A 19,227-nucleotide genomic window follows, 5' to 3' on the forward strand; every position below is an offset into this window, starting at 1 on the left:
GCATGCATATAAGCCTAACCAATGGACACAGACACCAGGCGGGGTGAAGGCATGAGTGGGAGGTGGGGGTCAATGGGGGGATAAGGACACATATGTAATACCTTAATCAATAAAGAAAAAAAAAAATTAAAAACCTCTAAAAAGTGCTTAAAAATCACACTAAATGGTAAAGCCACTTGGAAAATAGTCTGATAGTGTCCTATAAAGCACATGCTTACACAAGCCAGCAGTCCTATTCCAAGGCATATTTACCCAAAAGAAATGAAAACGTGTCTACCCAGGAAACTTTTTGTTCTGTATCTTGAATATGGTGATGGTTACACTACTTTTCATGTGTGTCAAAACTCATGAACTATACCTGAAATTGCAAGCTTTACTGTACATAAATTATACCTCAGTAAAGTGATTAGAAAGTAACACCTGTATATAAATATGTGAGGGGATGAGTAAGTTAATAGATGGGAGGAAGCCTTTTGCAATATATATGTATATCAAATCATCATGATATTATACACTTTAAATAACTTACAATTTTATCAATTATACATCAATAAAACTGAGGGAAAAAGAAAACAATATTGGTCATAAAAGGTAATATTCACTTTTGATATTTTTCCTTTCCTATACTGCCAGCATTGTCTTCCCCCGGCCTCCAAGTCCCCAGGATAAATTATATTAAAGAGTTAAAAAAAAAAAAAGAAAGAAAGAGCAGTTCCCTTATTCAATGAAAGAATACTGTAACATTCAGATACAGAAAAATCAGCCAGTTCAACCAATAGAGCAAGGGCTTGGGGAAAAGTTGTCACACCATGTTTAAAACAATTGCTCAAGAAGCAAAGAGCAAAAACAGATCAATTAGAGGAGGTGGCTGACTTAGCACTGCAAATAGAAAATTCCTCAGACACACTCTTCCAAGGTCAGAGATGAGAGAGAAAGCCTGCTGCTGGGACAGACTACTGATCTCTCTTCGAACCAGGCACTTAGCACTTCTATAGAGAAAAGGAAAGCTGGGCCTTCCTGGGGAGACAGGTCTTCAACGTTGCCTCTACAGGACCCAAATGGTGGAAACCACTTATTAAGCATCACGTTTAGGGCAAATATGAACACTTCAGCTGGAAATCCACTATGGGGGACCACAGATTAAACCTACTTTACATCTGGACTTGTGGACACTTCATATACTAAAAGCTTCAAGGAGGTTAATTAAAGTAAATGAGAGTATGAGCAAGCGATAATGACACTGTGATCTGAAACTCTGTTGACCAACTCTAAAATCAGTTCTGTAATGTTACCTCCCATAAGTACAGTTAGAAATAATTGAAACAGTTTTAAGTAACAGCATTTATTTTCATATGGGAAAATAAAAACATTATCATCCTATATAATAAAAGGGTAATATGCAAATCGACTGAATGGCGGAACAACCAGTCGCTATGACACGCACTGACCACCAGGGGGCAGACACTCAATGCAGGAGCTGCCCCCTGGTGGTCCGTGCGCTCCCACTGGGGGAGCGCTGCTCAGCCAGAAGCCGGACTCATAGCTGGCGAGCACAGAGGCGGTGGCGGGAGCCTCTCCCACCTCCACGGCAGTGCTAAGGACCCCTTGGGGGATGTTGCCTGCCAGCTTAGGCCCATTCCCTGTGGGGACTAAGCCAGCAGATGGACATCCCCCGAGGGGTCCCAGACTGTGAGAGGGCGCAGGTTGGGCTGAGGGAGCACAAATATCATGCGCTGGGCCTCCAGTATATTATAATCATGAAAAAGAGGAAACTATTTAACTGTCCCCAGACAGGAGATGAACTATTATGTAGTCACTAAAATGGATTAACTCAAGAGTTTTCCTGACATTGAAACATAGTAATACTAAATAAAAATTCAGTACACAAAATGGTATGTGCCATATAATTTCAATTGTGTTTACAAATGTACTGGCAATAAGACTCTACAGAAATATGCCCAAGGTTAAGAGTGGCTCTCTCTAGGTACTCTTTACATTTTTAAATATTATCCAAAATTTCCTACCATGAGCAATTACCACTTTTATCATTAGGAAAAAACCTTCAAAACACTACAAAGAAAAGTATACTTTTTAAAAATTTAGGAATGTACCACCAAAATACGCTTAGTTTTTGCTAATAAACACATGAATCTGTTTGTTTTCAGCCTAAGCCTCTCAGACAATTCTTCAAGCTTACTATCTACAATTTAAGACTGAAAATACATTTTCTATTCTCTTTGTTTTACCTTATTTTTTTACTTTCAAGAATTTCCCTTTGTTCTGGTGTCTGAATACTTGGTCTCGGCATGGTTGTAGAGCCTTCTATCATACCAGAGACCCGGTGCATGAAAATTCATGCGCTGAAGAGGGGGTCCCTCAGCCCGGCTTGCCCCCTCTCACAGTCCGGGAGCCCTCAGGGGCAGGAGGCAACCCGGCGATCAAGGGAAGGCAACGCCCCATCACACCTCTGCTGCTGCCACTGCCAGCAGCGCAAGCCTCAGCCGGCCCTGGTTACCTGAACCTCGGGCGGCCCTGGGTGGCTGGGGGGCTGAGGGGACTAGGGGACTCGGGAAGCGGGAGGGCCGGCCTTGCCCCGCGCCTGCCGCCCTGGCGGGGCTGAGGGGACTGGGCGCCGCCATCTTGTGGCTGTGGGCACCACCATCTTTGAGGGTGGGGCAGTCAATTAGCATATTCCCTTCTTATTGGCTATGGGCACCGCCATCTTTGCGACAGTGTGAGGGTCAATTAGCATATTCCCTCTTTATTAGATAGGCTTTCCATTTGCAGGATTCTATAGGTCCATCCTCAGTCACACTTGGTCTTTCTCTAGGATTCTCCCCTAATCTTTCTTATGCTTCACTTGAGAGGGTTGGCCAACAGGATTGAACTTAACCCAAATAATAAGAAAATGTCCTTATGGAGCCAAGTACTTTGCAGGCCTTTTTTACTAAAACAGTATTTGAGGTTAATGCTTATAAGAAACAACCTATAACTTTCATTTACTCCTACTTTGGTTCACAGAATAAGAGGATCATAGAACATTAGAATTTGAATGGACTTAGAAATCCTCTAGTACAATTTTGGTAATTTTGAAGATGTGACTGTCATAACTGAAAGTATAAGTTAGATAATGATTCCCTAAATGCATTATCTATTTACTACGCAGGAGGTACTTCCACACTAGGAAGTGATGCTCCTGGTAGACATTCATCAGGCCTTCTTAACTAACTCCTATTCTGGGAGTTGAGATTTTTTGGGTGCTGGCCTAAGGTGGGGATGGGGAGGCAGAGACAACAAAGAAAGAGAAAAGGGAGATAAAGAGAATGGATTACTAAGAATGCTGCAGAGCCTTCATCCTCGGAAGTTTTCAAGATTAGATGTTATCTTTAATTCCTTTCCAACTCTATTACTCTACACCAACCAGAGACCACAGGATTAGGAAGAGGCAGTTTAGCCTGGAACAATGAACCACAGGATTGCTCTGTGGGGAGAGGGGGTGGAAATTACTGACCCTTTCTTGAGCAAGTGCAATCAACGGCCTTCATGAATTTATGGAACATGAACAAACTTATTTTGGTCCTCTATCTAAAGTTTCCACTGCAGATCCTGTCGACTCAGCCCTTCAAAACCATTTTTCGTCTCCAGGCCTCATTCCTGTTATAATCACTCGCTCTCCTACATTTTTGACATTCTGGCATTTAAATACTTGTTGGCTCTAAAGCATTTGTGTTATTTAGATGTTTTCCATACAGCCTTTTGCTCTTCTGGAAGGTATTATATGAATCTATTAAGTAAATATATTTTTAAAAGGATGAAAGAAATAAAAAGCAAAAATAACTAAAATGAAACAAAGTTAAGAGAGAATGATTTGGCCTGAAAAAAAGAGAAAATTTAGAATGTCCTACATGAACAATATCTTTTAACAACTGAAAGACTGCCTCAGGAGGCATAGGTGCTATTTCCATGGAGATGTCCAAATAGAATCTTAATGACTGTACGATGAGTTATAGTAAGAAAGTTTTATTTTTTCCCCCATTTTAAATATGCAATTCAATAATTCCACACAAAAAGTTCCTATAAGGAAATACCTATTAGCCATTCTACCTAATTTAAAGATATAGCAAACAGTCTTTCATTATAATGAGAAAGGCCACACTCGGGTAAGAAAAACAGTTGTAACTGAATGGGTTGCTGCACACTGAAATGATCTCCCACTGGCAATGTGGAATTACCTGCAGTAGAGATTTTTGAAATAGATATTATCACCTTGTTCGAGTGTTTTAGGTAAAACATTGCTTGGAAGCAAGGAATAAAACTAGTTGAACTTTATACATTTATTCCCACTCTAAGATAGAAATAGCTGCTACACATTTTCCCTTTCTGTATGCACTATAGATAGATACCCCCTTCCCGAGATAGTCTAGGTAATTTTTTCCTTCTCTCATAACCAAAAATAGATTAGTTTTCATGAGCAAATCACTTAACATCACTTCTATCAAATGGCAAAACTAGGATGACTTGTTCCAATTCTGTGCCCTTAAGTGTTGGACTGTTTGGCTACATTCCAAGAGCTATATTAGGAAAATACTTTCCCTTAAGTCACAGTTTAAAATGGAACTATGTATCTAAACAGATATCTTGGTTCTTACATACATATTTGCCAATTGTTCCAATTACACTAAAAGCTCAATGAAATTATGAATGATACTTATAAAAACATTGATTCTTGATAGTCTATTAATAGAACATTAATCTAAACAGAAGAGTTGATAGATGATTATTATCTTAACTATTTTCCATGCTTAATTTATAATCCCATATTTCTTGTTCTCATTGCAGAGGTTGTTAAGCAATAGTTCTTAGGCAGCAAAAAAAGCACCAGAGGGCAAATAATTATTAAATTGATTTAGTCAGATTTTTCCTTTTTTGCAATGTAGGGAAGTCTGTTCAAGTCTTTGAAGAGCTTCATCTGCAAACCTGATTCAATTCCACCAATAACTTGCCAAATTAAGAGTGTGAACAGTCTAAATAAGCCAATAAGACCACAAAATTTTTCATCGGATGGGTTAAGTCAGGTGAAAATTTAGTTCTTTATATCTCCCACTGAGACTACTGAAATGGAAATCTTTTTACTAAATTAAGAAATCATAAGTATTTGCTTGTTATCACCTTGAAGGAACCATGGAAATAAGTTTTAAAATACTATAAGAAATATAAGCCAGTTTATAAGATTTCTTTGAAAATGATTTCCTACCCCAGCTGGCATGGCTCAGTGGTTGCGCGTCAACCTATGAACCAGGAGGTCACGGTTCGACTCCAGGTGAGGGCACATTGCCGGGTTGTGTGCTGGATCCCCAGTTGGAGACATGCAGGAAGTAGCCCATCAATAGTTCTCTCTCTCTCTCTCCCTGTCCCTTCCTCTCTGAAATCAATAAAAAAATATTTTTTAAAAAAGAAAATTATTTCCTAATTCTGAGGATATTCCTAGCCTTAATTCTAATGTATGTTTAAGATAAACTTTCTTGGGCAAGACAGTAGCTCCCTTTGCCTGTTTTTCCTTTAGAAAACTTAAGAGCTAGGGAGGATGCTTTGATGTGAACTAAAGAACTTTCTTATAATAAGTAGAAAGCAGCCAGACACAAGATGCTCTTTAGTAATGTTTGAAATCAATTAAGAGAAAGAAAAAGAAATATGCAATAATATTGTCTTTTGTCATTACCTACTTAATTACCTTTACTGGCGTTCTTGTGTGTGTATATTTAAATTACCGTCTAGTGTCATTTACTTTCAGCCCAATGAACCTCTTTTTTAGTACTTCTTGTGAGACAGATCTGCTATAGCAATGGATTCTCTGTTTTTATTTACTTTATAATATTTTTATGTCACCTTCACTTGTAAAATACAGCTTTGCAGGATATGGAATTCTTTCAGCCCTTTGGTTTGTCTTCTCACTGGTTCTGGCCTCTACTCTTTTTGATGAGAAGTCAGCTGATAATTTTACTAGGATTACTTCACATGTGTTAAGTCACTTCTCTCTTGCTGCTATCCAGATTTCTGTCATACATAGTCTTTCAATTTTTGACAATGATATGCCTGGGTGTGGATCTCTTTGTGTTTATCCTACTTGGAGTTTAAGTGTTTGGGATACGTACATGAGTGGTTTTCATCAAATTTGGGAAGTTGTCAGCTACTACTTCTTTGAATATTTTTCTGCCCCTTTCTTCTACTTCTGGTATTCTTATTGGCATACTTAATGGAAGCCTATATTTTTCTGAGGTTCTGTTCATTTTTCTTCATTCTTTATTCTTTTTGTTCTTCAGACTGCATAATCTCTAGCACTCTATCTTCAAGTTTGCTGATTCTTTTTTCTGACAACTCAAATCTACTATTGAGCTTCTCTAGTGAGTTTTTCATTTTAGTTATTGTACTTTCCAACTCCAAAATTTCCTTTAAAAAAAAAAAAAGTGTAATTGTGCCCTAGTTGGTTTGGCTCAGTGGATAGAGCGTTGGCCTGCAGACTAAAGGGTCCCAGGTTCAATTCCGGCCAAGGGCACATGCCTGGGTTGCGGGCTCGATCCCCAGTGGGGGGGGGGGGGGGCATGCAGGAGGTAGCCAATCGATGATTCTCTTTCATCATTGATGTTTTATCTCTCTCTCCCTCTCCCTTCCTCTCTGAAACCAATAAAAGAAATATATATATTTTTAAGAAGTGTAATTGTGGTAACGTATACATAAAATGTACCATCTAACAATTTTTAACTGTACTGTTAAGTGGCATTAAGTACATTCACATTGTGCAAACATCATCACCACATCTAGACTCTCATCTTATAAAACAGAAACTCTATACCCATTAAGCAGTAATTTCTCATTCCCCCTCACCTCATCCCCTTACAACCCATTCTACTTTCTATCACCGTGAATATGACCACCCTAAGAATGATGTACTTAAAATCATACAGTATTTGTCTTTTTGTGACTGCCTTATTTCACTTAGCATAATACCTACAAAATTCATCCATGTTATAGCATGAGTTAGAATTTTCTTCCTTTTTTAGGTTGAATAATATTCCACTCTGTGTGTGTGTGTAAATATATATATCACATTTTGTTTATCCATTCATTAGTCGATGGATATTTGGGTTGCTTCTACTTTTTGGCTATTGTGAATATGCTATTAAAACGGGTGTACAAATATCTCTTCAAGTCTCTGCTTTTGATTATTTTGGGTATATACCTATAAGTGGAATTTCTGGGACATATAGTAATTGTTTTTTTATTTTTTTAGGAACTGCCATACTGTTTTGCACAGTGATTGCCCAATTTTACACTCCCACCAACAGTGCACAAAGGTTCCAATTTTTCCACATCCTCCCCAGCATGTTATTTTCTGTTTTATTTTGTAATAGTAGCCATCCTAATGGGTATGAGGTAATATCTCATTGTGGTTTCAATTTGCATTTCTCTAATAAAGTGTTGATGGTGAACATATTTTCATGTGTTTATTGGCCATCTGTATATCTTTTTTGGAGAAATGCCTATTCGTCTTTGCTTATTTTTTAATCAGGTTGTTTGTTTCCTTGCTATCAAATTGTAGTTCTTTATATGTATATTCTGGATACTAACCCCTTAACAGATATATGATTTGCAAATATTTCTTCCCATTATATAGACATATTTTCATTTCATTTATTTTGTCCTTTGATGTACAGCTTTTAATTTTGATGTTCAATTTATCCATTTGCTTGTGCTTTTGATGTCCCATCTGCATTTGGTCCTTTTTAAAAAAAAATCATTTCTATTCCTTTAAAGATAGACTCTATTTGATGAGTCACTGATACTACAGCTTCCTTTAGCTCTTTAAGAATAATTTCTTCCAAGTCTTTGAACATATTTGTAATAGTTGCTTTGAAGTCTTTGTCCTCTATGTTCAATATCTGGGTCCCCTCAAAAGCAGTGTCTATTGTCTGTTTTATTACTGCTGTGTATGCATCACACTTTCCAGTTTATGTCTCAAAAATTTGTGTTAAAAACTGTACATTTTAGAAAATATATTGTAGCAACTCTGTACTGATATTCCCACCCCACCCCACCCCACCCCCCGAGATTTGTTGTTCTTATTTGGTCGTTTATTTGGCTGAACCCAATTTTGTGAAGTCTTTCCCTACAGGGTGCAGCTGTTGATGTCCCTTTTCCCATTTTTTTTCCTTTGTATTTATATTTTAGTCTGGCTTGCTAGGGATCACCCCTGGGACAACAAAAGCCACTTAATGGTCAAAGACTGTACTTAAGCCCCCTTAGCTAGTTCGATTTTCAGCCTTTACCATATGGAGGGCTTAGAGACTACTTTCACAGTTCAGGAATTAAGGGTTGGAGGGAAGGTCTAAGTATAAAGGAGCTAGCTATACAAGGGTACTCTTTGTAGAGTTGGGATTATTATGTATCCTGTCTGTTTGGTAGTAATAAAACCCTGAACATATGTAAAAACTCATAGAGCTGTATACCAGAAAGAGTAGACTTTACTGTAACTTTTTTTTTAAGTGGTCAGGATTTGCCTTTAAAAAAAAAAGATACCTTTATATCCATATTGCTTTTATATAGCTGAATCCAATTTGATCACTGAGTTTTTTGGAAGTTCACTACTTAGTATTTAATGGGGAGATAGAAAACAAAATCTTTCTTATTATAGTCTTACCTACTGGGGTCATTTCCTTTCAAAACACAATAAAGATTAAACTTTTTAAAAGAGGTATCATTCTAATACTTAAAAGCATCTTGATGATAGGCTGAAAGCTTGAACTCCTGTGCCAAACAGCCAAATTGTGAATGGAAAAAACAATTCTTGAAGGCAATTAAAAGTGCTATTTTTAAGGATAAGAACATAAAACAGCCTTTTGACTGACATAGAGGAAGTCTTAGTACTTTGGCGGGATAGATCAAATCAGCCACAACATTTCCTTAAGTCCAAGCCTAATCCAGAGCAAGGCCCTAACTCTTCAATTCTATGAAGGCTTGGAGAAGGTGAGGGAGCTGCAGAAGAGTTTAAAACTAGCAGAGGTTGGTCTTGAGGTTTAAGAAAACAAGATGTTTCCATAACATGAAAGTGTAAGGTGAAGCAGCAAGTACTAATATAAAAATTGCAGCAAGTTATCCAGAAGATCTAGCTAAGATAATTACTGAAGGTGGATACACTAAACAACAGATTTTCAATGTAGATGAAACAGCCTTCTATTGGAAGAAGCCATGTTGGACTTTCATAGCTAAAGTGGAGAAGTCAATGCCTGGCTTCAAAGTTTCAAAGGACTGGCTGACTCTCTTGTTAGGTTCTAGTGTAGCTGGTAACTTTAAGTTGAAGCCAATACTCATTTACCATTCAAAAAATCCAAAGGCGCTTAAAAATTATGCTAAATTTACTGTCTATGCTCTGTAAATGGAACAACAAAGCCTGGACGACAACACATCTCTTTGCAACACGGTTTACTGAACATTTTAAGCCCTCTGTTGAGACCTACGTATTGTTCAGAAAGAAAGATTCCTTTCAAAATATTATTGCTCACTGACATGGACCAAAGACTTCGGATAGAGATGTACAACAAGATTAATGTTGTTTTCCTGCCTGCTCATACAACATCCATTCTTCAGCCCATGGATGAAGGAATAATTTCAACTTTCAGGTCTTATTAAAGAAATACATTTGGTAAGGTTATAGCTGTCATAGATAGTGATTCCTCTGATGGATCTGCTGAAAATCTCTGGAAAGGATTCCATTCTAAATGCTGTTAAGAACACCTGTGATTCATTAGAAGAGGTCAAAATATCAATATTAATAGGAGGTTGAGAGAAGTTGGTTCCGACTTTCGTGGATGACTGAGGAGTTCAAGACTTTGGTGAAGGAATTAATTACAGATGTGGTGGGAATAGCAAGAGAACTAGAATTAGAAATGGAGCCTGAAGAGGTAACTGAATTGCTGCAATCTTATGATAAAATTTTTAATGAATGAGGAGTTTCCTCTTATGGTTGAGCAAAGAAAGTGGTTTCTTGAGATGGAATCTACTCCTGGTGCAAATGCTGTGAGAACTGTTGAAATGATTACAAAGGATTTAGAATATTGTGTAAACTTAGTTGATAAAGCAGTAGCGGGGTTTGAGAGAATTGACTCCAATTTTGAAAGAAGTATGGATAAAATGCTATCAAATAATTGCATGCTACAGAGAAAGAGTTTATGAAAAGAAAAGTCAATCGATGCAGCAGACTTCACTGTCTCGTTTTTAAAAATTGCCACAGCCACCATAAACTTCAGCAACTACCACCTGATCAGTGAGCAGCCATCAATACGGAGGCAAGACTCCCTACCAGCAAAAACATCATGACTCACTAAAGGCTCAGAAAATGGTTAGCATTTTTTAGCAATAAAGTATTTTTAATTAAGGCATGTACATTGTTTTTGTAGACATAATGCTATTGCACACTTAACAGACTGCAGTATAGTAATTATAGTGTAAGCATAACTTTTATATGCACTGAGAAACAAAAAAATTCATGTGACTTGCTTTGTTAGGATATTTGCTTTATTAGTGTGGTCTAGAACTGAATCCACAGTATCTCCGAGGTATTCCTGTACCTGATCAAAAGAAGTTTCTTCTGGATCAGTCTTCAAGTCATTTTTGTTCAAGTAAGCATCTGGATTTATTTAATTGTTACTGACAAGTCCCATGGAGCCTGAAGACACTATGACTCAAAGATCGGGGGGGGGGGGGGGGGGGGGGGAGAATCAAACAAAACTAGAGATGGCAAAAATCAGGCCTGACAGAAAGAGGTGTGTGGCTGGATGCTCTACCCTCCAAATCCCTAAGGATACTTAACTATGCACAGTAGGCTGAAGCAGAAAGTGACAGAACATCACTACAATCCTCTCTTCCTGCTCAAGCCACCACTTCAATTTCAAGTCAAGTCTACAGTAATCATTCTTTAAAAAAACACACACACCCAAAAACCTTTTTTAATAATAGATGGTCCCATCTGTAAATTCCCAATCACCTCACTATATTGAGTACATTCATATTCTCTTACTTTTGCTTTTCGTTGTCAAGTAAAGGCAAAAACAAACAAATTACCAAAAAGCAAGAAAATAAACTCAGTCCAAATCCTAAGCTGAGATGGATTTTCCTCTGGCTCTTACAAAAGTCACCCTTTACCCTGACAAACACCATCCAGTCTTCTTACTTTTTCTAACTTAGTCTATAGTCTCAGGAAATATTATCATCTGCTCTATCCCTTTTAAAAAGATGTTCCTTTTTCCTTTGAGCCACTCAACTTGCTTAACAAACATCTTTAATCAAACGTAACCACCCAGTTATTTCATCTTGAGGCGGCATGTGGCATTTCCTACATCTGTGCTCATCCTGTGCAGTAGAGCTTTGTGACTCACCTAAGTTGAAATCACTTGGCAGCGATGACATGCTGATGTGGCTACCATAATTCTCACTGGGAACAGTATTTGATCCATTGAATATCTGACTATTTGGGTTAAATAGCTCACCCACATCTCTCCCCCACCTCCACCCAGAGAAAATGAAGATAAATCCATGTCGTATGTGTCCTTACTTCTACAAGGAGCCAATAGTGGAGAGAGGAATTAAACAATTATTCCTAAGATATGATTGCAGGAGAAAGAGGCAGGATAATAAAGAAAGGAGAGGATGAAAAGATGAGCACTCTTTGTAAGGAAATTTGAAAAACCAGTTTTCTTAGTTCCAAATATTCCAGACAACACTCTTATATGAGTAACAAAGACTCTGAACCAAGGGTTAGGCCAAAGTATGGTAGGTAGTACATGATAGTAGATTCTATTTGGCTTCCTAAAGCTCTTTGGCTTTAAATAAAGTTTAAGGTATCAGTCCTGCTGAATGTGGATTCAATTCAATCTCAATCTAAACCTCTATGGACAGGTAAACCTGGTGACAGGTTGCACTCATTTAGGCCTAGGCTTAGGCACGCAGTTCAAAGAGAGACCCTTTAAATAACCATCAAAAGTACTTATTCTCACATGTCACCATACTAAATGGGCTGAAAGGGGGGCCTACTGTTTATGCTCAAGATTTTCTTAAATCAATTGCCCCTAATACTAAAACAGTTACTCAAAATAACCTTCAGATTAAGGCCACAAGGTCATCGTAGCAGCACTGGGCAGAAATAATTGAGGGAACCAGCACTCTGTTAAAGTGGTATCACTTTTCGTAAACAATGATGAGATACACTTTGATACTACAAAAATAAGTGCTTTGGAAACACTAGCTAGGAGACTTTTTCTTTCCATCATCCCTCATCACCATCACTCAAAATATTATCTAAGGTCTATGGCATATGGTTCCACCTGTCTTTATATGTAAGATCTAGAATGATAGTCCCTTAAAAAGTTTAAATGGATAAACTTAACCCCAGAAGTATTATTGTAATGGCTTAAAAATATGCTGCATTCCCCAGCTCCCTTCCTTTGCTCTCCAAACAATACAAAACCTGAGATCCTGGACAATTTGAGATCATATTAGAGTTCACTGAACATCCAGAACAGTAAATAGTGAAAGCAGACCCTTGCTGAATACCTTTCACACTGTAGAATTAACAGGATTAATCATTATCAATTAATGGCTACATGTCAGTTTGTATGGGCCTCTTCCCCGGAGCCTAGATCTCAAGTTTCTCTCTTAAAAATAAGTCAGATTTTTTTCATTACAAAAATAATACGCATACATATAAAAATTTGTTAACTACAGAAAAGTAGAAAATAAAGCAAGGAGAAATGCTCCTGGCCTACCATTGCAATATAACCATTGTTTATGTGCACATTTTTGTGAACTAGTTTTATCCATTGGGGTAGGCATTATTCACATAAACCACTGAGAGGCCACTACCAAAATAAATAAAACACAAAAGTTAAAACAAAAATGAATTACATAGTTCTTTTGTGAAAAGAACGTTTTTCATTATTACATTAAGTATTATATGCTCATTGAAGAAAAATATATAAAATAGGTAACTAAAAAGAAAGGGTAGAACATCACACGTCAGCTCATCTACTAGCGATAACTATTGCTTACATTTGGTTCATAGCATTCCTTTTTCATGTGCATAAGTGACACCATTTAAAAAAAGAATGAAAGCCATTAAAAATGCCTCCCATTAAAAAATGGTTCACACATATTTATTTTGTAACCTGCTAGTTTTACTCAAAATAGATCTAGCATCATCATTTTAAGTGGCTGTGTGGTGTTGCATTATATGGCAACACCATATATTATTTAACTAGTTTCCTACTAGGTTGTTTCTGGGGATATTTATTGAATTATTAGGTCAGTAATTCTTGTGTAGTCAAATTTTCCTTCTTTCTCTTCAAGTTTAATTTTCTTGACTGAACAACTATAATGAGGCAAAATTTATCCTAAACCACTAAAACTACTCTTTTTAAAAAATATATACTTTTATTGATTTCAGAGAGGGAGGGGCAGGGAGAGGGAGAGGGAGAGGGAGAGAGAAACATGAAAAATGAGAATCACTGATCAGCTGCTTCCTGCATGCCCCCTACTGGGGATCGAGCCTGCAACCTGGGCATGTACCCTGATCACAATAGAATCATGACCTCCTGGTTCATAGGTCAACGCTCAACCAGTGAGCCACGCTGGCTGGGTACCATTTAACCACTCTTATTTTTAATGACACATGTGGACTAGATATAAGATCGATTTTATTTACTTATACTTTTTAAATATATTTTTTTATTGATTTCAGAGAGGAAGGGAAAGGAAGAGAGATATAGAAACATCAATGATGAGAGAAAATCATTGATCAGCTGCCTCCTGCACGCCCCCTGCTGGGGATCGAGCCTGCAACCCGGCATGAGCCTCCGACTGGAATTGAACCTGGGACCCTTCAGTCCTCAGGCCGACACTCTATCCACTAAGCCAACCAGGCAGGGCAAGATTGATTTTAGAAACAAAATTATTTTTGCCAGAGCTAAATCCTAAAATAAATGACTTGGTAATTTTTCCTTATATAGAAATAATAATCACCATTGCCTGCCATCATTAAGAACCAAATCAACCAACCACTTGGAATTTTCCTACTGGATATAAAGTGATTGAGAGATTACAGGTTTTCAAGAAAATATTTTACATTCGGAGACTAATTTAGGGTATTAAAAATCAGCAACCTCTGCCCTCTGGATTAGTGAGATATATCTTATCAGTGTGCAACCACCACATTCACAGGGCCCCGTATCCTCTGTAAATAGACACAGATGTAGGAAAAAACAGTGCAGGCAGCTTAATGTCTGAGAGGTCAGTTTCTTCAAACATAACAAGGTCCCAAGATTGTATAACAGCGTCGATATACACACTTGCCACCTTTATTCCTCTGTCTCCCATTACAAGGCAAACTAGTTTGAGCCAGAATGTCTTCATTTGTCTTTTCTCACTTCAAGGAATTTTTAATACTCTGCAAATGTGTAATTACAGTTATAAAAGCCAAGGATTCTTCCTATCCTCATTTTTTTAGTGTTAAAACATTAGGGCCACAGGCCCTGGCCGAGGGAGAGCACGTCTACGCTGGAGACAGCAGTGCGTCAGTTGTGGGATACTTTTTGAGCAGCACTGGCAAAACATGTCCTCAGAGAACCCTTTCTTCATTATGATCACAGAGAGCTTTTATTGTACTAAATGCTATACAAAGTGTAACAACTAGGCACACTTTCAGCACTTTGTGTTTTCAACCCAAGACAATTCTGTCAAGCAAAAGCATAAAGGAAAAAATACACAAAGGGCAAAGACATAACTAAATTAAGATACATTTATATCAGGTGCAAATAAAAAGTGGCAGGGGGTGCAAGGTTGGGATAACTAGAGGGACTCTTAGGAATAACTATTTTGTCTGGCAAAGGTAAGAACTGCCAACTGCCTGGCTCTAGATAATTAATTACATGGGAGAGGACATTCAACTGAATAACCACTTATTTGTATGAAGTCCCTAATAATGTGTACCATTGGCTGTTTCCCGCAGATACAAAATGTTAAGATGAAATAGTTCCCTATCCTCCACCTCTAACGTGTCATCCTGTATTTGCATCCTCTTGGGATCCCCCCACTTCGCCCCTCCTTCCTGGGTGCCCAATGAAATTCACCACCGCAGGGGTGAGGAATGCCATTCCTGCAGCTGGTTAAAACTGCTCACCCACCAACTTCCCCTCCTATGGAAATGACAGAATTGGGAAAATGGGGCGAAGTCAAACTTTCCCTACAGCTTACCTTTCTTCTGAAATGGGATTCATGAGGAAACGGACTGATCTAGCCATCGGTCTGCGGGCTAACATCAAGGGGCTCCTTGTGTTGACCTCTGCCCTAGTTTCCCTTCTGATGACTGTGAAAAAGTCACATGGGGAAGAAGGGGTCTATTAAACAACATTGTGATAAGTAGGATACCTGTGGTAACACAACGTTCCTACTATCACATTATCTCATTTGATTCTCATTTGAAATGGGCACTGCCTTAACTACTAAGTTCAGCAAAGTAATTGCAAAATTCTCCTGGTTGATTATTAATCTTCTGCAAGTGCCAGAGGAAATCCAGAGCAAAGTCAGAGCTGGAAGGGACTTTGAGAGGTCACCTATCTCCTGACTTCAGAGAGAATACTGAAAACATTGCCAAGAAATAAAAGCCCATTTTTGGATGATTTCAGGATCCAAACTCTCTATTTTATAATACTCTTTTTCAGATCTCGTCTAGTGATCCTCAGACTTTAATGTGCATCAGAATCATTGGGGGGCAGGGGGGACTTGTTAAAACACAGATTGCTGGGCCCCACTCCCACAGTTCCTGAATCAGTAGCTGGTGGATGGGCCTGAGAGTGTGCATTTTCACAAGTTTCCAGATGGTACTGGCACTGAGGGTACTGGGACCGCATATTAGGACCCCAGTTCTAACCTAACCCTTACTGGACTGAACTCTTATATTTGCAATGGAAATAGATACCAGTTGGTCATTATTCCTTGGCATTGAGGCATTCATATACTTGAATAACAATTCAAGAGTCCCTAGCCATTTTTTTCTGCCAGGCTAAATAAAAGAAGTTCCCTAACATCTTATTATAGGTATCATTTTTCAACCCTTTAATCATTTTTAAAGGTTCTTTGTTGAGCGCTCTCTCCAAGTCTCTTCTAGTTGTAGAGACATGAACTAGACCCAGATCCTTAGTCAGAGGCTGGCTGAGGCTGAGGATAAAGGGGAAAATGACTCACAGATTCATACAGTATACTCCTGTTTCTTAATCTCCAATACCCAAGCTTGCCTTATTAGCTCCCTTCTGATTCATGCTCTTCTGACTCCTTTATGAGCTGCAGTAATGTTTCGTTGACCTTCATAATGCCTTTCTTCTGAGATGCTCAAAGCACTTCTCTAATTTAACAGTTGACTCAACATCCTAAACCAGTACAGAGACAAGTAAATTGTTCTACTGCATAGCAATTCAGGAGGAGAGAAAATCTGGAACCCAAATTCAGAATTCTATCCAAAGATAATTACATGAAGACCCTTCTTACATTTATTGGACTTTGTAAGATACCAAGTTTACCTACTTCACATGACAGTACCAGTTCCAGGTGTAGGTCAAACTACGGAAACTCCTTCCCTTAGTGGGGACACTGTAATAGAGAACAGAAGTTGTGGATAAGGCTTCTGGGGTCAGTCTTCTCACTCGTTTTCATCACTTGCCCAGCTGTTGGAAGAGAGAGTACCGGCACCCCAAGTGGCACTGCAGTCTGTCCTAATCCAATTGGGCAAAAGTCCACATGAACTGAAAGCTAACCCACAAGCTATCCTTCACCCTTCCCACACCATCTTGTTTTCCTTTTCTTCATCTCCATATTCTTTCTGCCAGTGTACTCAGTGTGCATGTCAAGGGCCCAGCCTCTGTGTCCTGCCTAATTTTAGCATGTGAGTTCTTTGAGAGTAGGAACTATGCTTTCTTTGTGTATTGTATGTGCTCTGGGGGTGCTTAATACATGCTAAATAATAACAACAGACCCAGTATTTCCAGGAGAAATCAGCATTCCTGCCCACAGGCAGATCCTACCACTTACTTATATACAAGACAGGCAAAGCGGAAGGCATCCCTCTGCTCACAGTTCTTTCATTTTAGTTAGAACAGTTGAAACTCAATATAGCAAAGCCTGTTCCTACAAAATCTTTTGAAAGAGAACGTTCTAGAGATGTGATCACTGAGCATTTGCATTAGGCTCCAAAACAAAGGGAACCTGTTAGATAACGTAAGTTCCCATATAGCTATGCAGCCAAGTTACCTATTAAACACCTCATGTGGATGAAGGAGACACAGAGAAAAGATTGCTGTTTGCTTCCCTAAAAAGTCCCTCAAAGCTTCAGAAGAGAAGGCTAGTCATTAGGTATAAAGTAACAGCAAATAAATCTACTGCAGTCAGGAACTACTCTGTCAGAGCCTCTTGGTTTGTGACTATTTTGAGAGGTAAAGGAGTAGGAGGAGAGGGCAGGCCACCACTGAAAGTAACTTAAACAGGACTAGAGGACAGATATGCACTAAGTTAATGACCATGACAGCGATGGCGATGGAGGTGCAGGAGTGCATAGCACATGGTTGAGACCACGGGCTCCTGGACATTTGTATAGGCCACAAAGCCGCCTGTGTTTCTCAGCATCTGGATCCGCATTTGTGACTGAGTTGAGCTCATTGTGAACTGTCATGGCCAAGGTCATAACTAGTCAACAGAGCCTCTACTCATGAAGGAACCATAACCAGTATCACTTCATCAGGCACACAGGCTAAGAAGAAGCAGAGTCACAGCACCAGCAAACATGAGAGACACTGACACATAATAAAAATTATCTCCTTTTTCATTCACCTGTATCACTCTCTCACAGCCCATAAATCATTAAAACAAACACTCTGAAAGTGTTTATGAGCCTTTTTAGCGACTCTTAAAAGAACACATGCTTCCGAGTAGTAAAAACAGTGTACCTTTAGAAACACTCCACTGAGATTCTGATGGCGCCTTACTGACAACTAAAAGTAAGAATAAGAACGGTTACTCTCTTTGAATAAAGTATGTATTATGAAGAATATGCTGAACCAAAGTCTTTTTTACTGCTGAAGATATTACAGATGTTTTTGTTATAATTACAATTAATCTGGACTGCAAATCTCTCTTTCCTTCAATAAAATCTTTAAGTTTTAAAAAAAGTTTATTTCCAAAAATAGCCAAGAGCTCAGTTCTTTTTTCCCTTCTTACATTCTTTTCCTACTAAATGTAGCAGTGAAACACTTCCTTTCATTGTTGACACCTCAGGTCATTTGGATTTAAAATCAGACAACACATAATAACAAAGAAGTCATTAAATAAAGCTTTCAAAATGGGAAAATGGCATTTGAGGGCATGCCTCCCTCCTTGTTCATAGCGAAGAGAGAGACTGGGACGCCTGGTAAGCAGCTACTACACAGCCTATTAGAATTGTTCCATTAAAATCAATATTCCTAGAGGGGATATAATTTACACATTAACTGATAAAGAAATTGCTTTACCAAAGGCTCTCTGTTATAAGCAAGTTGTTTTGGCATGGAGTCCGTGTTCTCTGAATTAAAACACTTCAAATTAAACAAGGTGATTCAGGTTTAATTAAAAATATTCATTATTAAAATCTTCAGTTTTCTTCAGTCCAAACTGACGCTGGCAATGACTTGCTAAATTCAGAGCAGTTAAAATTAGAGAACTTCATGGCCCTTGATTAATTTAGATAACTAACTCAAACTTCCAGAGGATGCTTTCAATTACTTTCTAAAGCCTTCATTCTAAAAGTATTTTATTTAAGTGCTTCTCCTTAGGAATATATGGATTTATTATTGAGTAGAAAATCCTCCCTAAAAAGATAAAAACTGTCCATTTACACATTTTACAAAATTACATTTGACTCTCTCATTATTTCTGGACCATAGCTTGTAGCTCAGGATAAGTATAATATAAAAGGAATCCTTTTAACATAATACACACAGAAATTAGGTTACCATAGAAAATAAAGCTCAGTGATACAACCATTTCCATTAATCGAATACTTTAACAGATAAAATAAGTAATAATCTACAGATTGCCTTACAAAGATAAAAATAGTAAGAATCAAATACTTTCTCTTGGGAAAACTGGAATAAAGCAGGT

The 19,227-nt window shown here is 38.2% G+C and overlaps 1 protein-coding gene across 16 annotated transcripts in view; it reads right to left on the reverse strand.

Moving 5' to 3' along the window:
- The window catches only part of SLC20A2 (solute carrier family 20 member 2), a 96,815-nt gene that overhangs the window by 48,328 nt on the left and 29,260 nt on the right, over positions 1-19,227 (reverse strand). For 4 of the 16 annotated variants that reach the window (XM_079778579.1, XM_079778592.1, XM_079778588.1 and 1 more), the window contains one exon: positions 16,624-16,689. The exons of 11 other annotated variants lie outside the window; for them this stretch is intronic. The gene's annotated coding sequence lies outside the window, so the exon portion shown is untranslated. Of the gene's footprint in view, positions 1-16,623; positions 16,690-18,038; positions 18,084-19,227 lie in introns of all 16 variants that reach the window. One more of the 16 variants, XM_079778580.1, reaches the window with a different exon arrangement.

The sequence above is a fragment of the Cnephaeus nilssonii genome (genome assembly GCF_951640355.1).
Source record: "Cnephaeus nilssonii genome assembly, chromosome: 8".
Taxonomy (NCBI): Eukaryota; Metazoa; Chordata; class Mammalia; order Chiroptera; family Vespertilionidae; genus Cnephaeus; species Cnephaeus nilssonii.